Raw genomic sequence first — 21,563 nt, forward strand, 5'->3', positions numbered from 1 at the left:
TTTTTGTTTGCTCAAAGGCTCGGGGGAGGGTACTGAATACAAATTTATAAGTGATAATATTATGTTTTACCAACTCTGTTTTACATAGTTAAAGACAAATCAATGTTGCTGAATATTTTCTACTAACTAACCTTCCAGCTGACCTCTTTTCAGCTGTGCCTAAACTGCAGTTAAACCGATCTACTGGGTTCTAAATTTTAGTTATTGTATTTTCAATCCTAGAATTCCTATTTGATCCCTTTCTATAGATTCAAGTTCTCTACTGAAATTCTTCACCTTGCCATCTATTTTCATGACTAGGTTATAGTATTTTAAAGTTCTTGTCTATAACTCCAGAATTATACAACCTATGAATAACCTGCATAACCTGTTCCTACTGCTGGTTTTTCTCTGTTGGTCCTGTTGAATGCATAGTAATTTTTTTTTTACTGAATACTACACACTGTATGTGAATGACTGTATGAACATATGTAAGAAAAAATGTAGAAGCTTTGGATGATGTTATTATCTTCTTCCAGAAAGGATTTAATTTTTTTCTAACAAGCAGTCAGAGTAAGAGATCAACAGAGCTGGCTTGAGACTGAGTTTCAGATACTGTAAAGTCTGGCCTACTTCTGTTTGTTCCCACTCCTATGGTGTGGCCTTTCAAAAGATTCAAACTGCAAACCTAGGACTAAAACAACAACAAAAACTATTGAAAGCTCCACTCAACTACCTCAGTTGCTTTTTGCTCACCTCTCATACACTGCTCAACTTTTATCCTCTTATCCAAAAGAGCTTAAGAGTTAGAAAATATCTCCAGAGGAAACTCACAGAATACATCTATTTCTCTTCTCTCCTGAATCTTTACTCCTGAAGTCTTGACTGACTCAGAAGCTCTACGATGCCTTCAAACTATATTTTTCCCTAGTCTGATACAAGTTCCTCCCATCACAGGCAGAAATGGATGTTCAGATGTGGATTAAAGGAGATAATATATACTTTAGCAAACAAGGTGAATTTATAGGAGGCAGCCAGTAAACTTTAAGAGTTGATTCCAACTAAGAAACCTGTAACTATATGGGTGTCCTAAATGCTAGATTCTTTACTTCTCAAAGTCAGCCTTTATATAGCTCTACCTTGACAGTCAGTAATCCATGCCATTTGCTTAAAACATATTAGATATTTAAGGTGAATTGAGCTATCGCCAATCTTCATCTACCCTTTGGTTTCTCTAAGAATTTATACTAGAGACACTCTCCTTTGTATCCAGAATCATCTTGTGCAGTAAAGGGGTAACTCTGCAAGCTTGGGGGGTTAAACTCTACACATTCCAAAGAAAGGAATCACCTAAGACAAGCTCCTAGGAGATAACCTCTGACCCCTTGCAATATCCTGCCTGATAAATTTCTTTGTATACCTAAAATCTTGGGCCACACCAGATAATTTATATTAACAATGTGAATTATGGTAAATCCCTATCTTTGTATGCCTGGGGCTTTGGGCCACACCATATCAGCTGGACCTCAGGGGGGAGGAGAAATAAGGGAAACGAGACTAAGTAACTAAAGACAGTCAATGTAGGTACTTCCATGCCTATGTAATTGACCCCTAAAAAAAACTCTGGACACCAAGATTCAGGTAAGCTTTCCTGGTTGGCACCATTTTGCCATGTTGTCATACAGGACAACTGGAGGAATGGAGCACTGTCATGCAACTCCACTAGGAGAGGATAACTGAAAACTCGCACCTGGTTTCTCTTGGACTCCACCCTATATACCCTTTCCCCTTTGCTGATTTTAATCTGTATCTTTTCACTGTAATAAAACATAATCATGAGTTTAACGGCTTTTCTCTGATGTCTGTGCCCTTTCAGCAAATTATCAAGCATGAGCGTACCTTAGGAACCCTCAACACACACTCCTTCAGGAAATCTGCGTGCCCGAACAAAAACCCCTAGGCGTTAGTAGTTCACAGGTACCAACTTTGTGACTCCAATTGTCTCAAACACAGTCATGTGGTCACGAATGTCTACGTAACTATACAAACATCACCACTTCAGAATCTTGCACACCATTTTTGAAAGTTTGCTGACCATGTACCTGCCTCTTATTTTAGATGACAAGTAAGGATAAAATAACAAACTATAACAGACATGTTATTACAGAATTAATTCACATAACAGGGTAACATCCCATTCTGACCATGTATGTGAAAAGTGGTCACTCCAAACTGCCTTGTACTGTAAATAAAAAATATGCACTGGATTTCAAAGACTTAGTATTTTAAAAGAACGTAAAAAATCTATTGTTATACGCATAACATGGTTTTGAAAAATTCTAGACATTTTTGGTTAAGTAAAATTTATCAATATTTCTAAAACTAACTCTACTAATTAAATATACCTGCAAAATACTTTAAAGTTCAGTATGGTGCTCACATTATATATCTATTGGGCAATGTCACTATAGAGCGCCAAGTAAATCTTGATGGTTTTAAGTGGGTACAGAAAAGGGGGGTAAAGGGAAATCACATAAGCCTTAAATTCTTCTTCATACAATGCTTTTGAACAATATATTAGGAGAAATTCTATGTGTTTATAACTCAGAACAGTATACATTTCCATCAAGAGTGAAGAAAATTCTAGTCTATAAAGTAACTAACTATATGTATTTTCTACTCTGCCAGGAACAAGAAGGACATTTCTAATTCATTAATAAGAGGTGCAGTGGTTAAGAATCTGCCTGCCAATGCAGGGGACACGGGTTCAAGCCCTGGTCCAGGAAGATCCCACATGCCACAGAGCAACTAAGCCTGTGAGCCACAGCTAAGGAGCCTGCACTCTAGGGCCCATGAGCCACAACTACTGAGCCCGCGTGCCACAACTACTGAAGCCCGGGTGCTTGGAGCCCATGCCCCGCAACAAGAGAAGCCACCACAATGAGAAGCCCGCGCACCACAACAAAGAGTAGCCCCCGCTCACCGCAACTAGGGAAAGCCCACACACTGCAACGAAGACCCAATGCAGCCAAAAATAAATTTATAAAGAGGAAAAACTTCATACTAAAACACATTGCATCCTCAAAAAGGTCCTATTTTTTATCTTCCATGCTATAACTGTAAATTTTTTTTTTTTTTTTTTTTTTTTTTCGGTACGCGGGCCTCTCACTGTTGTGGCCTCTCCCGTTGCGGAGCACAGGCTCAGCGGCCATGGCTCACGGGCCCAGCCGCTCCGTGGTATGTGGGATCTTCCCAGACCGGGGCACGAACCCATGTCCCCTGCATCAGCAGGCGGACTCTCAACCACTGCGCCACCAGGGAAGCCCAACTGTAACCTTTTAATTAAGTCACAATGATCAGTAAACACAGATATTAAGGAATTTCATCAACAATGCCTAGATCATTATTAAATAAAAAATACTCCCAAATTAAAGATTCCTTGACATTTCTAATTATCTTTAAGAAGAATTACGCATGTCAACTTTTTTGCCCATGAGGTTGAGGACAAAAACACATGCAATGCTACAATAAAACACCTTTTGTGAAGTAAATATTACTATTTACATTAGCTTGAAGGTTAACTAACATGTACTATATATTAATAAAGCAGCGCTAAATTACTTATTTCCTAAAACCAAAACCCTCGAGAGTTGGCTTAAAGGACTTCCCTGGTAGTCCAGTGGCTAAGACTCCATACTCCCAACACAAGGGGGCCTGGGTTCAATCTCTGGTCAGTGAACTAGATCCCACATGACGCAACCAAGAGATCGCAAGCTGCAACTAAGGATCCCGCGTGCCGCAACTAAGACCCAGCACAGCCAAATAAATAATATTGTTTAAAAAAGAGTTGGGGTAAAATATTTTTTCTATTTAGCAAAAACTTTCATTTGGGATTGTTAGGATCTTTACACTGTCGTTTTCATGAAGATTAAGATATATTAACAGTAATTTATAGTGAATGCTTAAATATTGTTTTATATTTAAATTCATGCCACTGAAAAAGCTATTTTTACCTTAGAAGTAAATGTACTGTAATTTAAAATAAACCCTAAATAAAAACTCCACAATTGTTTGGTTTTAATATTTTAAAGACTTAGCTATATAGAGAACAATTATAAATGCTCCAATTTCAACATAAGCTTTACCCTGCAAAGGGCTCTTTCCTGACCCTGACCCTCTCTATTCCTTTATCCTTAGCTGTTTTTTTTTTTTTTTTTACTCACAGCACTTACGACGTATATATAATACATATATATTCCATATATATACCCATTCGAATATATCTGTGTGTATGTATAATACAAAACAACTTTTATGCCTTTCTAGTTGTCAAAAAGATCTCCAGTTTTTTGCCATAGCTAGATCAAATTTTAAAAGGTAAAGGGGCAATAAGTGATACTCAGAATGACTTAATATGAACCCTGCCTCTTTCTCTTCCTCCCTCTCCCATATATATTTACACACACACTCACACACACACACACACACACACAGAGCTGAAAATGTTCAAAAATCAGTTTCCAACTACAAGTGCTTAAAAGAAACATGTAGGGCTTCCCTGGTGGCGCAGTGGTTGAGAGTCTGCCTGCCGATGCAGGGAACACAGGTTCGTGCCCCGGTCCGGGAAGATCCCACATGCCACGGAGCGGCTGGGCCCGTGAGCCATGGCCGCTGAGCCTGCGTGTCCGGAGCCTGTGCTCCGCAACGGGAGAGGCCACACAGTGAGAGGCCCACATACCGCAAAAAAAAAAAAAAAAAAAAAAAAAAAAAAGAAACATGTAATGTGTTAGCTTACTTTATCACCTAAAATTTGATCTGGGATTGCCTGCTGTACAATTAAGAAATTTTTTCATGTTTTTTTTAATCCTGAAAATGTAACTACAAGCATACATAAGCATGCAGTAAAACAAAGTGCATCTTTATTGCCCTTTGTCTTACTGCACAACAGATAATGTGTTTTTTATACTAATGGAAGGTTTGCAGCAACCCTCCAAGTCTACAGGTGCCATTTTTCCAAAAGCATTCGCTGACTTCGTGTCTGTCACATTTTGGTAATTCTCCCAATATTTCAAACTTTTTCATTATTATTATATTTCTTGTGTTGATCTGTGACCAGCGACCTTTGATGTTACTATTGTAACTGTTTTGGAGCACCACAAACCTCGCCCATCTAAGACAGTAAACTTCATAAATGTTATACGTGTTCTGACTGCTCCACCCACCAGCAGTTCCCCCATCTCTCTCCCTCTCTTCAGGCCTCTTCCCTGAGACACAATAATGAAATTAGGCCAATTAATAACTATACAATGGCCTCCAAGTGTGCAAGTGAGAAGGGTCGCACATCCCTCACTTTAAGTCAAAAGCTAGAAATGACTAAGTTTAGTGAGGAAAGCATGTTGAAAGCCAAGACAAGCCAAAAGCTAGGCCTCTTGTGTCACACAGTTAGCCAAATTGTGAATGCAGAGGAAATATTCTTGAAGGAAATTAAAAGTGCTACTCCAGTGAACACCCAAATAAGAAAGCAAAATAGCCTTACTTCTGATATGGAGAAAGTTTTAATGCGCTGGATGGAAGATCAAGCCAGCCACAACATTCCCTTAAGCCAAAAGCCTAAACCACAGCAAGGCCCTAACTCTCTTCAATTCTATGAAGGCAAGAGAGATGAGGAAGCTGAAGAAAAGTCTGAAGCTAGCAGAGGTCGTTGGTTCACAAGGTTTAAGAAAATATGCTATCTCCATGACATAAAAGTGCAAGGTGAAGCAGCAAGTGTTGATGTAGAAGCTGCAGCAAGTTATCTAGAAGATCTAAGATAATTAACGAAGGTGGCTACACTACACAACAGATTTTCAATGTAGACAAAACAGCATTCTACTGGAAGAAGCATACCATCTAGGACTTTCATAGGAGGAAAAATCAATGCTTGGCTTCAAAGCTTCCAAGGAAAGGGTGACTCTCTTGTTAGGGGCTAACGCAGCTGGTGACTTCAAGCTGAAGTCAATGTTTATTTACCATTCCAATCATCCTAGGGCCCTTAAGAATTATGTTAAATCTACTCTGCATGTGCTCTGTAAAAGGAACAAGAAAGCCTGGATGACAGCACATCTGTTTACAACATGGTTTACCGAATATTTTAAGCCTACTTTTGAGAACTACTGCTCAGAAAAAAAGAATCCTTTCAAAATATTACTGCTCATTGACAATGCACCTGGTCACCCAAGAGCTCTAATGGAGATGTACAATGACATTAGTGTTGTTTTCATGACTGCTAACACAACATCCACTCTGTAGCCCATGGATCAAGGAGTAATTTTGATTTTCATGTCTTGTTATGTTAGAAACGCACTTCATAAGGCTATAGTTGCTATATATAGTGATTCCTCTGAGGGATCTAGACAAAATAAATTGAAAACCTTCAAGAAAGGATTCACCATTTTAGATGTTATTCAAAAACATTCGTGATTCACGGGAAGACATTAATAGGATGTTTGGCATAAGTTGATTCCAATCCTCATGGATGACTTTGAGGGGTCTAAGACTTCAGTGGAGGAAGAAACTGCAGATTTGGTAGAAACAGCAAGAGAACTAGGATTAAAGTGGGACCTGAAGATCTGACTGAACTGCTACATTCTCATGATAAAACTTTAACAGATGAGGAGTTGCTTCTTACAGATGAGCAAAGAAAGTGGTTTCTTGAGCTAGCATTTACTCCTGGTGAAGATGCTCTGAGGACTGTTGAAATGACAATGAATGATTCAGAATATTATGCAAACTTAGTTGATAAAACAGCAGAAGGGTCTGAAAGGACTGAGTCCAATTTTCAAAGAAGTTCTACTGTGGGTAAAATGCTATCAAACAGCATTGTATTCTGTAGAGGAATCGGTCATGAAAGAAGAACCAATTGATGCAGCAGCTGTTATCTTAAAAAACTGCCACAGTCACCCCAACCTTCAGCAACCACCACAATGGTCAGTCAACAGCCATCCTCCACCAAAAGATTGAGTCACTGAAGGCTCAGATGATGGTTAGCATTTTTTAGCAATAAAGTATTTTTTAATTTAGGTGTACACACTGGTTTTTTTGTTTTTGTTTTTGGCGTTACGTGGGCCTCTCACTGCTGTGGCCTCTCCCGTTGCGGAGCACGGGCTCCGGACACGCAGGCCCAGCAGCCATGGCTCACGGGCCCAGCTGCTCCGCGGCATGTGGGATCTTCCCAGACCGGGGCACGAACCTGCGTCCCCTGCATCGGCAAGCGGACTCTCAACCACTGCGCCACCAGGGAAGCCCTACACACTGGTTTTTTAGACATAACGCTATTGCACACTTAGACTACAGTAGAGTGTAAACATAAGTTTCATATGCACTGGGAAAAAAAAATCCGTGTGGCTCACTTTACTGCAGGGGTCTGGAAACAAATCTGCAGTATCTCTGAGGAATGCCCATATTCTCTTTACTTAAAGGATAGATAACCATCCTGGAATGCCAACTGAGTTTTGCCCTAGGAGTGGGGAACACTTCATTATTGTTGTTGTCGTTAAGACAACAGCTATGAAAACTCACAAACTAGATCCTCTACTATGAGTATTTACCGGAAAAAATGTTGTCATTTTGTGGCCCTTTGGTACTTCCAATAAAAAATTTTTGTACACAAATTTACCTTAAAATCCAAATTTCTCTTGATTAAAGGACTTATTTGAGTGGCGATTCTCTGCTTATGTCTTTGAAACATTCTTAAAACAATTTCTTATTAATAATTGCAGGAAAAGTTGAAGAAAAAGCTGAGATTGTTTTTAAAATGCCAATGACTTTTCTTTAGGTAAAGAAGCAGAATTTACATGCAGAACAAATTAAGCATTTTAAAGTTTGAATTTAAATCTAAGACTGAAATGACAGACTAGTACTTTCCCACTAAGTCCTGCCATTGTCAATCTTTCCAAAATATCAAGTAGAATAACATGACTTCTCAACAAAAAGAACTTTATTTCTTTATAACATTTTCTGCAGTGACTATAGTTTTAAATTAAACCTTCTGTAACTGAGGTAAACTCACTGAGTGGCCTGTAAGCAAATTTTCTAATAGCTTTTCCTCAATAATTAAATCACAATAAATATTTAGAACTTTCTAAGACACTTAAGCTAGCTATACTTGATGAGGAATAACAAAAATTAAGTTTTTTCACTAAAGACACAAATTTCTTATTTGTATAAAACACAAAGTTATTGTACAAAAGATTAACAGAGCACTGAAATAAAATTTCCATCATGCTTATAGGTTTTTTTCACCAAACACTTTAAACATCTTAATCCTTTATGAGTTCAAATCTGAGACTGATTCTTTTCCTTTGAAAGTCTGAGCAAACACACCAACCAGAAAAAAGACACCTACCGAAGACTTTCCTCTATTCATAAACACACATTAGAAAGACAATATAATACTGTGACACTTGAGATGCACAATGTCATAGTAGGAAGCTCTTGGGGTTGGTCCCCCCACCATAAACAACCAGCAAAGTGGAAAAAAGGACCAGAATCAACTATCTCAGAACTGGAATCTGACTTAACACTTATAACAACCAGGGGAGTGCTTGCTGAAGGGAGAGGCTGTTGATCCTGATAGGAGAACCATATGTGCAAACCAGTTAACGCTGCCCTTTCCTCAGCCTGGTCCCAACAATAGCAGATAGCAAGCTGCATTCCTAGGGCAGCTGGATGGTGCCAGGGTGCCAGGGCAGACAGTGGGGAACCCTGACACAAAAAAAGTGGGGGCTGCAGATTTTGGGCAGTCTGACAAACCCCTTGAGAGACTGGCACTGATGCAGGCACTTGCCTTCCTTAAGGCCCTTCTGGGCTGCAGGGGGTGCCTGTACTGGCATCTACTGGGAGACTTAAAAGAGACAGCGATGTTTTCTTTTGTTGTTGCTTGAGCCAAATATTAAAGAAGATCTTCAGTAGGTCACTAGCTGACTGCAAAGATAATGGAATAGAAACTTCAGTGACCACACACAGGAATACATATTTGCAAAAATCATTTGGGAAAGTCACAAATGGACGGAAGCAGACCTCAACAACCAAGAAACACCCACAGCCTTGGAGCGGGAGAATCTGGTTTTCAGAGTTACCTCATTATAGTACAGTGTCCATGTCTCAACAAAAAAATTACATAGCATATAAACAAATAAGAAAGCATGGCCCATTTACAAGAAAAAAAGCATTTGATAGAAACCATTCCTGAAGAAGACCAGAATTTTGGAATCTGTGGCCAAGGATGTTAAATAAACTGCCCTAAATATGCCCAAAGAGTTAAAGGAAGCCAAGAACAAAGAACTAAAAGAAACCAGGAAAACAATGTATGAAAAAAGAGACTATCAATAAAGAGACAGATATTATAAAGGAACCAAACAAATTCTAGAGCTAAAAAATACAGTACCTGAAATGAAAAATTCACAAGAGATTTAAGTAGGCAGAAGAAACTATCAGTGAACTTGAAGATAAAGTCAAAATTATCCAGTCTGAGGAACAGAAAGAAAAAAGAATGAAGAGAAATGAACTGACTCTGAGGAACCTGTAGGACATCATCAAGTATACCCACAAAGACATCAGAGTCCCAGAAGAGAAGAGAAAGAAAAGAGGGTAAACATTTTTTTGAAGAAATAATGGTTGAAAACTTCCCAAATCTGATGAAAAACATGAATATGCACATCTGAAAATCTCAACAAACTCCAAGAAGGATAAACTCAAAAAGATCCATGCTATTCAAAGTGTCAAAGCCCAAAGACAAAATAAAAAATAAAAAAAGAATCTTGAAAACAGCTGGAGAGAAGCAACTTGACACACACACACAAGGAACCCTCAAAAGGATTAATGGCTGATGTCTCATCAGAAACCATGAAGATCAGGTGGCACTGGGAATAATGTATTTAAAGTCTGAAAAGGAAAGAAAAAAAAAATCTGTCAACCAAGAATTCTATATCCAGCAAACTATTCTCCAAGAAGGAAAGAGAGATAAAGACATTTCAGATAAACAAAAGCTGAAGAGGTTCATTATTAGTAGACCTGCCCTACGAGAAATGCTAATCAGAGAGCTTCAGGCTGAAATAAAAGGAGTTAGACAGTAACTCAAAGCCATAAGAAGAACTAAAGAACACCAGTAGCGGTAAGTATACGTAGTTATAAAAAACAGTATCATTGTACTTTCAGTTTGCAACTTCTCTTTTCCCCCTTTTTCCTATATGGTTTAAAGGACAATGTACACACACATAAAAATGATAAATCTATGTTAATGGGCACACAATGTATAAAGAGGTAATCTGTGACAATAACAATATAGAGGGGGAAGGATGGAGATATATAGGATCAGAGTGTTTATATACTATTGAGGTAAGTTGGTATAATTCAAGCTAGGTTGTTATAAGTTAATTCTAATTCCCAAGATATAAAGACACAAAGAGATTGAAAGTAAAAGGATAGAGAAAGGTATTCCATGCAAATAGTAACCGAAAGAGAGCTGAAACGACTAAATTTTTGTCAGAAAAATAGAATAGTGAAAAAAGGTTACAAGAGACTAAGAGAGACATTATATAATGATAACAGATTAAGACATGACGATCATAAACATACATACCTAACAGAGCCTGAAAATATACTAAGTAAAAACTGAAAAAAATCAAGAGAAAAAGAGAGTTCTACAATAGTAATTGGAGACTTCAATACCCCTTTTTCAACACTGGATAGAAGAACCAGACCGAAGATCAATAAAGAAATAGAGGACCTGAACAACACTATATACCTAGTGTATTAGACTTAACAGACATATAGAATGCTCCACCTAACAACAGGAGAATATACGTTCTCCTCAAGTGCAAACAGAACATTCTCCATGACAGACATTAGTAAGACCACAAAACAAGTCTTAATAAATTTAAAAAGACTGAAATCATACAGAGTATATTTTCTGATCACAATGAAATGAAATTGGAAATCAATAACAAAGAAAACTGGAAAACTCACAACATGTGTAAATTAAACAGCACACTCTTAACCAATGGATTAAAGAAGAAGTAACCAGAGATATCAGAAAATACCTATAGACTAAAGAAAACAATTCCACTCCTAGGGATATATCCCAAAAAATTGAAAACAGGGACTCAAACAGATACTTTTCCACAAATGTTAATAGCAGCATTAATCATAATAGACAAAAGGTAAAAACAGCCTAAGTGTCCAACAAGTGAACAAGCCTAAGTGTCCAAAAAGTGAATGGTAAACAATATGTATATATACACATAAATACATACACAAAAATACACACACACAATGGAATGAATACTATTCTGTCATAAAAAAGTAGTGAAATTCTAATACATGCTAAACTGTAGATGAACCTTAAAAACGTTATGCTATGTGAAATAAGTCAGACACAAGAGGACAAATATTATATAATTCTACTTGTATGAAATATCTAAAATAGGCAAATTCATAACACAGAAAGTAGAATAGAGGTTACCAGGGAATAGAAGGGAGGGGGCAATGAGGAGTTATTGTTTAACGGGTACAGAGTTTTTGTTTGGGATGATGAAAAAGTTCTGGAAATAGCAGTGATAGTTACACAACTTTCTGAATGTATTAATGTCACTAAACTGTACACTTAAAATGTTTAAAATGGTAAATTTTATGTTATGTATATTTTACCACAATAAAAAAAAATCAACTATTGTGTCAGCATGCATTTACATCAGTTTTTTATCAAACCTACATATGGTCAATACCTTATTTTAGTATGATTTTATTAAAAGAACAGGCTAAATAATTTCATTGTGAACAAACTATACAAATTATTTTGAACACAAAAGAGTAACTAGTACTACTGCTTATGGTTAGGATACAGAAACTCACAAAAGGCTTTTTTTGCTCCCACCTCAACAATAAGAACAACCCAGACAGGCTATAAAATCATAGTTGTTTTTTTTGTTTTTTTTTTTGCGGTACGGAGGCCTCTCACTGCTGTGGCCTCTCCCGTTGCGGAGCACAGGCTCCGGACACACAGGCTCAGCAGCCATGGCTCACGGACCCAGCCGCTCCGCAGCATATGGGATCTTCCCGGACCGGGGCACGAACCCGTGTCCCCTGCATCGGCAGGCGGACTCTCAACCACTGTGCCACCAGGGAAGCCCAAATCATAGTTTTTTAAACTCAGAAAGCTGAGATGCAAAAACAAAACAAAACAAGCCATACAACATAAATGAACTAAATTCCTAGAGGGAACTAGCCCTTTCCAGGAATGAAAACACGAATGTCTGGTGTCACAGTGAAAGGAGGAGTAAACTTGCTATAAGAAGGGAAAACTAGGGCTTCCCTGGTGGCGCAGTGGTTGAGAGTCCGCCTGCCGATGCAGGGGACACGGGTTCGTGCCCCGATCCCGGAAGATCCCACATGCCGCGGAGCGGCTGGGCCCGCGAGCCATGGCCGCGGAGCCTGTGTGTCCGGAGCCTGTGCTCCGCAACGGGAGAGGCCACAGCAGTGAGAGGCCCGTGTACAGCAAAAAAAAAAAAAAAGGGAAAACTAGCCCAACTTTTAAGAAACGTTTTAGGGGTTCATGGGGTTCTGGCAAGACATTAAAACCCTGAGCAGCTTCAGTCACAGAGCAAATCTGTACTTTCTCAAAAGGATCCTTTCCAAGTATTGGAGCTCTATTAGGAGAGTGGGGAGGTAGGACTGCAGAATGCTGGGGACAGTGCAGCAGAGCTAAGAGAAAAAACTCTGTCCCCAAGGGGCAAGTCCAGGCCTACTACAGAAAGGGTATTAGGTGAATGCTTTTTCCACAGGCGAGGAAAGCCAGGGGTGGAGCTAAAGAGAAAAGAAAATGGCTCAGCTGCCCAAAACCCCAGCATCTGAGTTGTGAAACAGAGATCTCTTAACAGTTTTGCTAACTGCTGGCTGGGCTTTAAAGCGGGAAGAGATTTCCTGAGTCTCACAGGTGGCTCAGACCCCAAGCCCTAACGAAGGGAAAATTCTGATTCTGCACTCAGAACATTTGATACCAGTGGTGAACTAAATATAACGAAAGTTATAACAGAGTTAGGACACAAATTAGACTGTTTTCCTATCAAATATTATTTCAGCTCTTCCCCCAAAACTATGTCATGGAGACGCATTTACATACATGAATGTAGCTATTCAGAATTAAAGTCTAGCATCTGGGAAAGGTATCAAGGAGAAAATAACACACGTATCTCCACTGCCTCCAAACCCTGCTCCTCTTGTAATCCTCACTATCCCAGTAAATGGTAACTCTATAGTTATCATCTGCTCTGGCTGTCTTCCCTTTTTTCATACCCCACCATCAATACATCACCAAAACCTGTAGGCTCCTCCTTCTTACCACATGAACTGCTAAAACCCTGAGCCAGGCCCCATCATCTCTTGGTCTAGAATATAATATTCAGAGCATCCTAACTGGTCTTCCCGCTCCCACCCACCACCTTCCCCCTCCCTGCCCCACTGCCCATAGTATATTTTCTATATAGCAGCCAGAGCAAACATACTGAATCATAAATAACCTCATCTCTCTTCTCAAAAATCCTCCAATGACTGGCACTTTACTCAGTAGTTAAACCCAGAGTCCTTACATGGCTTGCTAGACCCTATATGACCTGTCTGCCACTCTCCTTTTTAACCACATCTACTACAATTCTACTCCCACCCACTCTACTCTAGCAACACAGTCTCTTTGCTGATTCCTGCCTTTGCCCTTGCTCTTTGTCTGCCTGGAATGCACTTCTCCCAGATTCGCTTAAGGCTAACTTCCTTCTGTGTTCTACTCAAACAGCACTTCCCTGGTCACCCTGTATTAAACAGTGACAACTCTACACCCATGTTACACATTCCATTCCCCTTGCCTGTTTTAATTTCCTCCATAGCCTTACTGCTTGACATTCTAAATACTGGTTTATTGCTGATTCCGTCCACTAGAATTTAATCTCCTTGAGAACAGGGACTTAATGTTTTGTTAATTGTTGTATTTAGTACAACCCAGCATTTAGCACAAAACCTGGCACTCAACAGGCACTCATGAATACCTGTTTGAATGAAAGCAAATAACAGAGTTAAGTCATCTTTTATAACAGAAGATCTTTCTTCTACCTAAAGTCAATCTATCAACTGGCAAAGTTTTAGATCACTGTCTCATTCTGATAGCTCTGCTTAGGTTTTCCCTTTATGTTAAAAAGTTTTATTTATTCACTCAACAAACATTCACATAGAGGCCTTACCATGTCCCAGGCAATATGAGGCAGAAAGATAAATAAGATATGAACTCTGCCCATAAGAAACTTAGTTTGGGAGGTGTTATATCATTTTCAGAACGATGAAACTGTAGTACTGCAAGTGAATGTAACTCTAGGTTAATACATTAAATGTTTTTATAATTATTACAAAAGCCAAACAATTTATTCAACCAAGAGAATACTCAAATTGTACTTTTTGTGAAAATTGCTTCACCAGTGTGACAACTCATGTTAAATTTATTTTGATTGGCTAACTTTAAGGTTGTAAAGATCAAGACATTTAGTTCATTATACTGGAACCCCTACAGGTACATGAAATGACTCGTTATCCCCTGTATTCAATTAACAGCTTAGATGAAACCTAAACCAGTCGCCAAGAAGCCTCTAAAGGGTTTATTAATGTTGTATCTCAGTACATTCATTGGTATAAATAATCCCCCAAATACTTCTGGCTTTTAGAAGATAACAGTTTTCCACTAAAAGTTATTTTAATTATTTTCTTTAAACATGTATTTTTGCATACATTTTCTGATGGGAAATAAGTTAAAATTCAAAATGTGATTCACTGTTATATTTTAAAAGGATAACCAACAAGAACTTACTGTATAGTACAGGGAACTCTACTCAATGTTATGTGGCAGCCTGGATGGGAGGAGAGTCTGGGGGAGAATGGATACATGCATATGTACGGCTGAGTCACTTTGCTACGTACCTGAAACTACCACAACATTGTTAATCAGCTATACTCCAATATAAACTAAAAAGTTAGGGGCTTCCCTCGTGGCGCAGTGGTTAGGAGTCCGCCTGCCAATGCAGGGGACATGGGTTTGAGCCCTGGTCCGGGAAGATCCCACATGCCATGGAGCAACAAAGCCTGTGCACCACAACTACTGAGCCTGCGCACCTAGAGGCCATGCCCCGCAACAAGAGAAGCCACCGCAGTGAGAAGCCCGCGCACCGCAACGAAGAGTAGCCCCCCCTCGCTGCAACTAGAGAAAAGCCCGCGCGCAGCAACAAAGACCCAATGCAGCCAAAACCAAAAATAAATAAATAAAATAAAAATTAAAAATAAATAAAGTTAAAAAATAAAATACTAAAATAAAATGTTAAAAAATAAAATAAAATAGATAAGCAACAAGGATATATTGTACAGCACAGAGAAAGTCATTATTTTGTAATAACTTTAAATGGAGTATAATCTATAAAAATACTGAATCACTATGTTGTATACCTAGAACTACTACCAGATAGTAAGTCAATTATATTTCAATAAAAAATTTAACAAAATAACTTCCATGAAAAACTAAAAAAGATAAAAAAATTTAAAATGATTAAAACCTGATGTAAAAATCACTCAAAATGTAGACACTTTCATCATGAATAATCATCAATTGATTTGCAGATGATAAATTCTCACAGAAAGGGCTTCTGTTTGAAACAGCTGTTCAGTTTCAGTGAATTCAGAAAGTCGTCTATTAAGAAATGTCATCTGATGCTTTTGACAATAATGGTCTTACTCAGAGCAGAACCAAGAGAGCAATTGTAATCACTTGAGGTAGTGCCTCATTTTGTTACACAAATGGGTATATACAAAAAGGAAAAGGCCCATTGAAAAAGCAGCCAAGATTTGGAAACAAAATGGTATATGAAAAATGTTCGACCTCATTAATTTTTATCTATTTCTTTGTAAATGAATCAAATTCTCTTTTAATTATTTATTCCAGCTAGATTTGTTATACCAAATTCTCTGTGATTTAAAAAAAAAAAAAAAAAAAAAAAAAAGCTTGAAGGACTTCCCTGGCGGCGCAGTGGTTAAGAATACGCCTGCCAATGCAGGGGACACAGGTTCAAGCCCTGGTCTGGTAAGATCCAACATGCTGCACAGCAACTAAGAGACTGTCATACAGAGTTAAGTTAAGTCAGAAAGAGAAGAACAAATAACGTATATTAATGCATATATGTGGAATTGAAAAAAATGGTACAGATGAACTGCTTTGCAAGGCAGAAATAGAGACACAGATGTAGAGAACAAATGTATGGACACCAAGGGGGGAAAGCAGGGTGGGGGGCATGGGGATGAATTGGAAGATTGAGATTGACATTATATGAATAAAATAGATAACTAATAAGAAAAAAAGAAAATAATGGCAGAGAAACTAATGAAAGAAAAAAATGACCTGGGCACTTTTTAACTACAAGGTCAGAAAAAGTAACTACATTTACATCCCTGATTCACATACTAGCTGGAAACTCAGAAGTTATTCTTTACCCTTCCCACTCCCTCAACTGCCATATCCAATTCGATTATCAAGTCAGATCGTGTTGCTTTCATATCCCTCACATTTCTTAATCCCATCCCCTTTTATCTATTTCTACTGCCAGGCCTTACTTTAAATCACCATAATTTATTATCTAAATCACTGCAAAAGAGTAATTAGATAGACAAGCCTTTGGCAATCATGTCAAGAAAAAAACTAACATAAATGAATAGCATTATTATAACAACAGTGGAAATTAATTAGGTACCGTCTTGTAAAGTTAAACATTGCATACTCTATGATCCTGCAGTTCTTCCCCTTGGTACATATCCAGGAGAAAAGTTTAACAGAAATACTCATAGCAAAATGTCTGTAACAGCATAATACTGGAAATAACACGAATGTCTATAGCCAGGAAAATGGACAAATGATGGTAAATCTGCAGAATGAAAGATTATATAGCGGTAAAATAAATGAACTACAACCACATGCACTAAGAATGAGTATTAGTGATAATTAACCAAAAAAGCAAGTGCAGAAGGCTACATTTAGTATATTCTTTTTATAAAAACAAAAACAGGAAAAAAAAACATATTGTTCAGGTAAACATACAGATGATAAAACTTTTATAAAATGCAGAAGACTAAAATACAAAGTTCAGGATGATAGCTGCCATTTAGGGAGAGGCAAAGAGAACACATAGGAAGATGTAAGTTACTAGCAAGGTTTGAGAAATTGGATTCACAGATATTATTTTATTGATGTATATAAATACATACACACTAGATAAGCAGATCATGCACAGACCAGAGAGGATAATCATGAGCCAAGAATTATGATTAGCATAATTCTGTGCAAATTCATCGAAAGTGTTAACACATTTGGGGGGTGGGGATAAGGAATGAAAAGAGAGGAATGGATTAAAAATCTTGAGAATGAGTGAAATATTTTAATTAAAAAAGGGACAGAGGGCTGGAGTCAAAAGGGCTGATTTCTTTTTCCCAGTTCTGCCACTAAGTAGCTATGTAATCTCAGGCTAGTCACTTAACAGGTGAGTTTGCAAAACTGATTGTGGTCAGAGGCATGGTCCATAGTTCAGTTTTTCCTGAAACAAATTGACTATATTTAATGTTATCAGGTATGAAATCTGGTCTTTTTTGGAAAATGTGTCATTCCATTCCTGGCTTCCCTTCCATTCCTGGCCTGCCAACATTATCTAATACCTGTCACTGTACTATTTTGCACACAAATAAGGCACCCAACTAATCATCCCAGCAAATTCTCTTAATAACCTATACTGATTATTACAAGCACTTAGGCTGAACTTCAAAAGACACATATACCCTGGGATAACAACTGTGAAATGAATGTTGTTACTACAAAATAAGTATGTCAGGTTTAACTAGGTTATGCTACAGGTACAGACAAACCTTGGTGGCCTTAAATAACGAAGCTTTTGTTCTTTCATGTTGTATGTCCATCGAGAGTTGACTGGGGCTCTGCTCCAAGTCTTCAAGGACCTAATCTGAAGCAGCAGCAACCACAGGAAGGGAACAAAGAGTGTGGCAAAGAATATACTAACTCTTAAAGCTTCTATCTAGGGTATCACTTTTACTCACACTTCACTAGCTAAATCAAGTCACATGGCCATGCCTAATTTTAAGCAAGCAGGAATTGCTACCATATTCCCAAGAGGAAAATCAGAATATATGTGAACAATTTTCACAATTTCACGTTGTTTTAGCATTTGGAGACAAACATCAAATGTATTAAAAACTCAAGAATAGAAAGATATAACCAACATAATTGGTTTTTTAAAGATTTAACATAAAAATTCAAACAGCAAATAAAGAAAAGGTCAAATGCAAACCAAATCCCCATCAAAATTCCAAAGATTGAAAACAACATCTGTAACCCTCAACAAGCATAAAGACATTTCAAGGAACTATTTACTTTTTCCCCTAAAATCTCAGTACTGCTAAGACATTCAAATTGTCCATAGGAAATTAGGAAATAAAATAGGAATAGAAATATGTCCCACAAACTCTCATTCTGGAAAACAGTTAACTACAGATTTAAACTGTTTGATTTAAACCGAGGGGAAGGTAGCCTGCACTAAAGGTATTACAACAGGAGTCACATGGGTCCCATACGATGTACCATGATGGAGGAAAGAACTGGGATTGATGAAGGCCAGGATGGTCCCACCAAATACTGGAGAGGAATGTATGTTGCAATCAACTGAACTAGAAGACTTGGAAACCCTCTGGGTTACCCTGTATCTAGCATACACAAGTAATGATGATGAAAGTACACTGAAGAAATGGGTTCACAGTCTATAATCACAATGAAGTTCTGTAGAACGGAAAGGGAAGCTTGAAGGCTTAATCAAAAGTGAGACAGGATAGGACTGATAACCTGAGAGGTATCATGATTTAGATTCTTCCCTGGAACAGAGTTGTATAAGAGTTGGTGAAGATGTGCTATTAAGAACTAGGCATGGGCTTCCCTGGTGGCGCAGTGGTTGGGAGTCCGCCTGCCGATGCAGGGGGCGTGGGTTCGTGCCCCGGTCGGGGAAGATCCCACGGGCCGCGGAGCGGCTGGGCCCGTGAGCCATGGCCGCTGAGCCTGCACGTCTGGAGGCTGTGCTCCACAGCGCGAGAGGCCACAGCAGGGAGAGGCCCGCGTACCGCAAAAAAAAAAAAAAAAAAAAGAACTAGGCATATGCAATCGCATGAACAACTAAACTGTAACAACTGAACCAGAAAGGTCCAACCAAGCCTCAAGTATGTGACTTCTGGAGGGTTATCATATAATCTTTGATGTCATATTAACATTTGGTTTAAACATCTCAATATCCGAGGAGCTTCAGATGCCAAAAGTAATCAAAATAAGATCCTTCCCTTCATCAGATAATTTTTATCATGACTTCTGCCCTTTACAACCATTATCTACAAGCACGTTCATTACTTAAAATACTCACTGAGCATCCAGTACACACAAATCTTGTGTTAGGAACTAAGGACAGAGAGACAAAAGACACTATCACTGGCCTTGAAGTGAGAAATAAAGAAAATCAGACAGGGACTTCCCTGGTGGTCCAGCGGTTAAGACTCCATGCTCCCAATGCAGGGGGCCAGGGTTCAATTCCTGGTCAGGGAACTAGATCCTGCATGCCACAACTAAAAGATACTGCACGCCGCAACGTAAATGCATGCCATGACGAAGATCCCGCGGGCTGCAACTAAGACCCAGCACAGCCAAATAAATAAATATTAAAAAAAAAAAAAAAGCAAAGAAAGGAAAAGCAGACAACAATAATGAAGTGTGATGATGATGATTCTCAAACAGCTCTGGGACCGCAAATGAGGACGTCTGATAGTGGACACAAAGAAAGGCCTCGCACATTGCAGAGGCTAAGTAACTACTAAATGAAGAGTAGCCTAATGTGATCTCTAAGACTTTAATTTGCAAAGTCCTATTATTTTGACCAGGGTATTAGTCAGCAATCAATCAAAAAACAGAAACGACACCAGTAATTTTAACAGAGAGAATTCAATATTAGTTGTTAATCAGGAATTGGAGAACTGAAAAGGCAAAAAAGAGGGCATAGATTGATAGCAATCGAGGGAAGCAGCTATGACCCCAGAGCTAGGGAAACAAAGGGAAGTGGCTGGAAGTATTAAAACTCAAAGTCCTGGAGAAACCTTATGAAACTGGGACCCAAATCTCTGAAAAGAAAGCATTCTTTGAAGCACACCAATAACTTGAAGGAGGGTCCCTGCAAACGGCAAATGGGAGCCATTTACCACTCCAATTCCTGCCAGGGTGTGGTCCTGTTGCTGTGGAGATACTGACAGGAAGAAGAGATAAACAAGGAGGAGCAAATCCCTTGTCCCTCGTCTGGCTTTACTGTCTCCCACTGGTATCTCCTATTTGCAGAATGTGACAGGGAACCAGCTGGCAAAAGAGAAACATACACCACAAAATAAAGTTTAGAAGGATGAACCTGAAGCTGACAGAAAATAGCTCAATAGTCAGCACCACCTATATAATTTTTTTTTTTTTTTTTGCGGTATGCGGGCCTCTCACTGTCGTGGCCTCTCCCATCGCGGAGCACAGGCTCCGGACGCGCAGGCTCAGTGGCCATGGCTCACGGGCCCAGCCGCTCTGCGGCATGTGGGATCTTCCCGGACCAGGACACGAACCCGTGTCCCCTGCATTGGCAGGCGGACTCTCAACCACTGCACCACCAGGGAAGCCCCACCTATATAATTTTACTTCTCCATTCTAAATATTTAAGGCAACATTCTGCAAATATTTAGAATTACAAAGCTCTAGTTGAATGAAGTCTATTTGAGTCTTCTCATGACTTGTGAGGAAATTAAAAAATCAAGACCAAAATGAGGACATCTATTTTAAAACCCAAACTTTAAAAGAACAAGCATTTCTGTACTCTATAAATTAGGCAATGTATAGATCTTAAAAAACAAAATCAGAATCTCAAGAGTTCAGCAAAACCTTGAAGCCTCAAATTTAATGTCTACATACAAATTTTAAACTCTCATCTATTCAAATATCAAAGGAAAAGATTAAGATGGATTAATGAAAGGTCTGAATTGCTAAAATTTTAGATAAATGATATTTCATTACTTTCACATGTAAGTCGCTTTTTCTTTTAGACCAAATTTTAATCTTAGTGATTTTAATATTTTTATTGCTTGAAATGTTCTGCATCTCTGGAATAGCTGACTTATGGATACATCATTTCAAACATACACATTTCACCAAATCTAACATTCCATCTATTATAGAGCATAGCATAATTGCATAAACTACTAAGGAAAAAAATGCTATAAATTAAACTATGACTTCATGAATTCTTCCATGGACTTTTAAAACTTATTGAAAGACCTCTACTCAAAATACACTTTGATTAATAACTTTTTTATTGTCAATTGCTGTTATACTGGTTTTTAGAGTACATGTAAGTATTTTGGTTTCTTAAACTTCTACTTTTATTTTTCTTGTAGCTTTGTTTACCTTA

The 21,563-nt window shown here is 38.4% G+C and overlaps 1 protein-coding gene across 2 annotated transcripts in view; it reads right to left on the bottom strand.

Moving 5' to 3' along the window:
* CDK17 (cyclin dependent kinase 17) overlaps positions 1 to 21,563 on the bottom strand; it is a 99,480-nt gene that overhangs the window by 46,920 nt on the left and 30,997 nt on the right. The gene's annotated exons all lie outside the window — the stretch shown is intronic.

The sequence above is a fragment of the Mesoplodon mirus genome (genome assembly GCF_964341445.2).
Source record: "Mesoplodon mirus genome assembly, chromosome: 11".
NCBI classification, from domain to species: Eukaryota; Metazoa; Chordata; class Mammalia; order Artiodactyla; family Ziphiidae; genus Mesoplodon; species Mesoplodon mirus.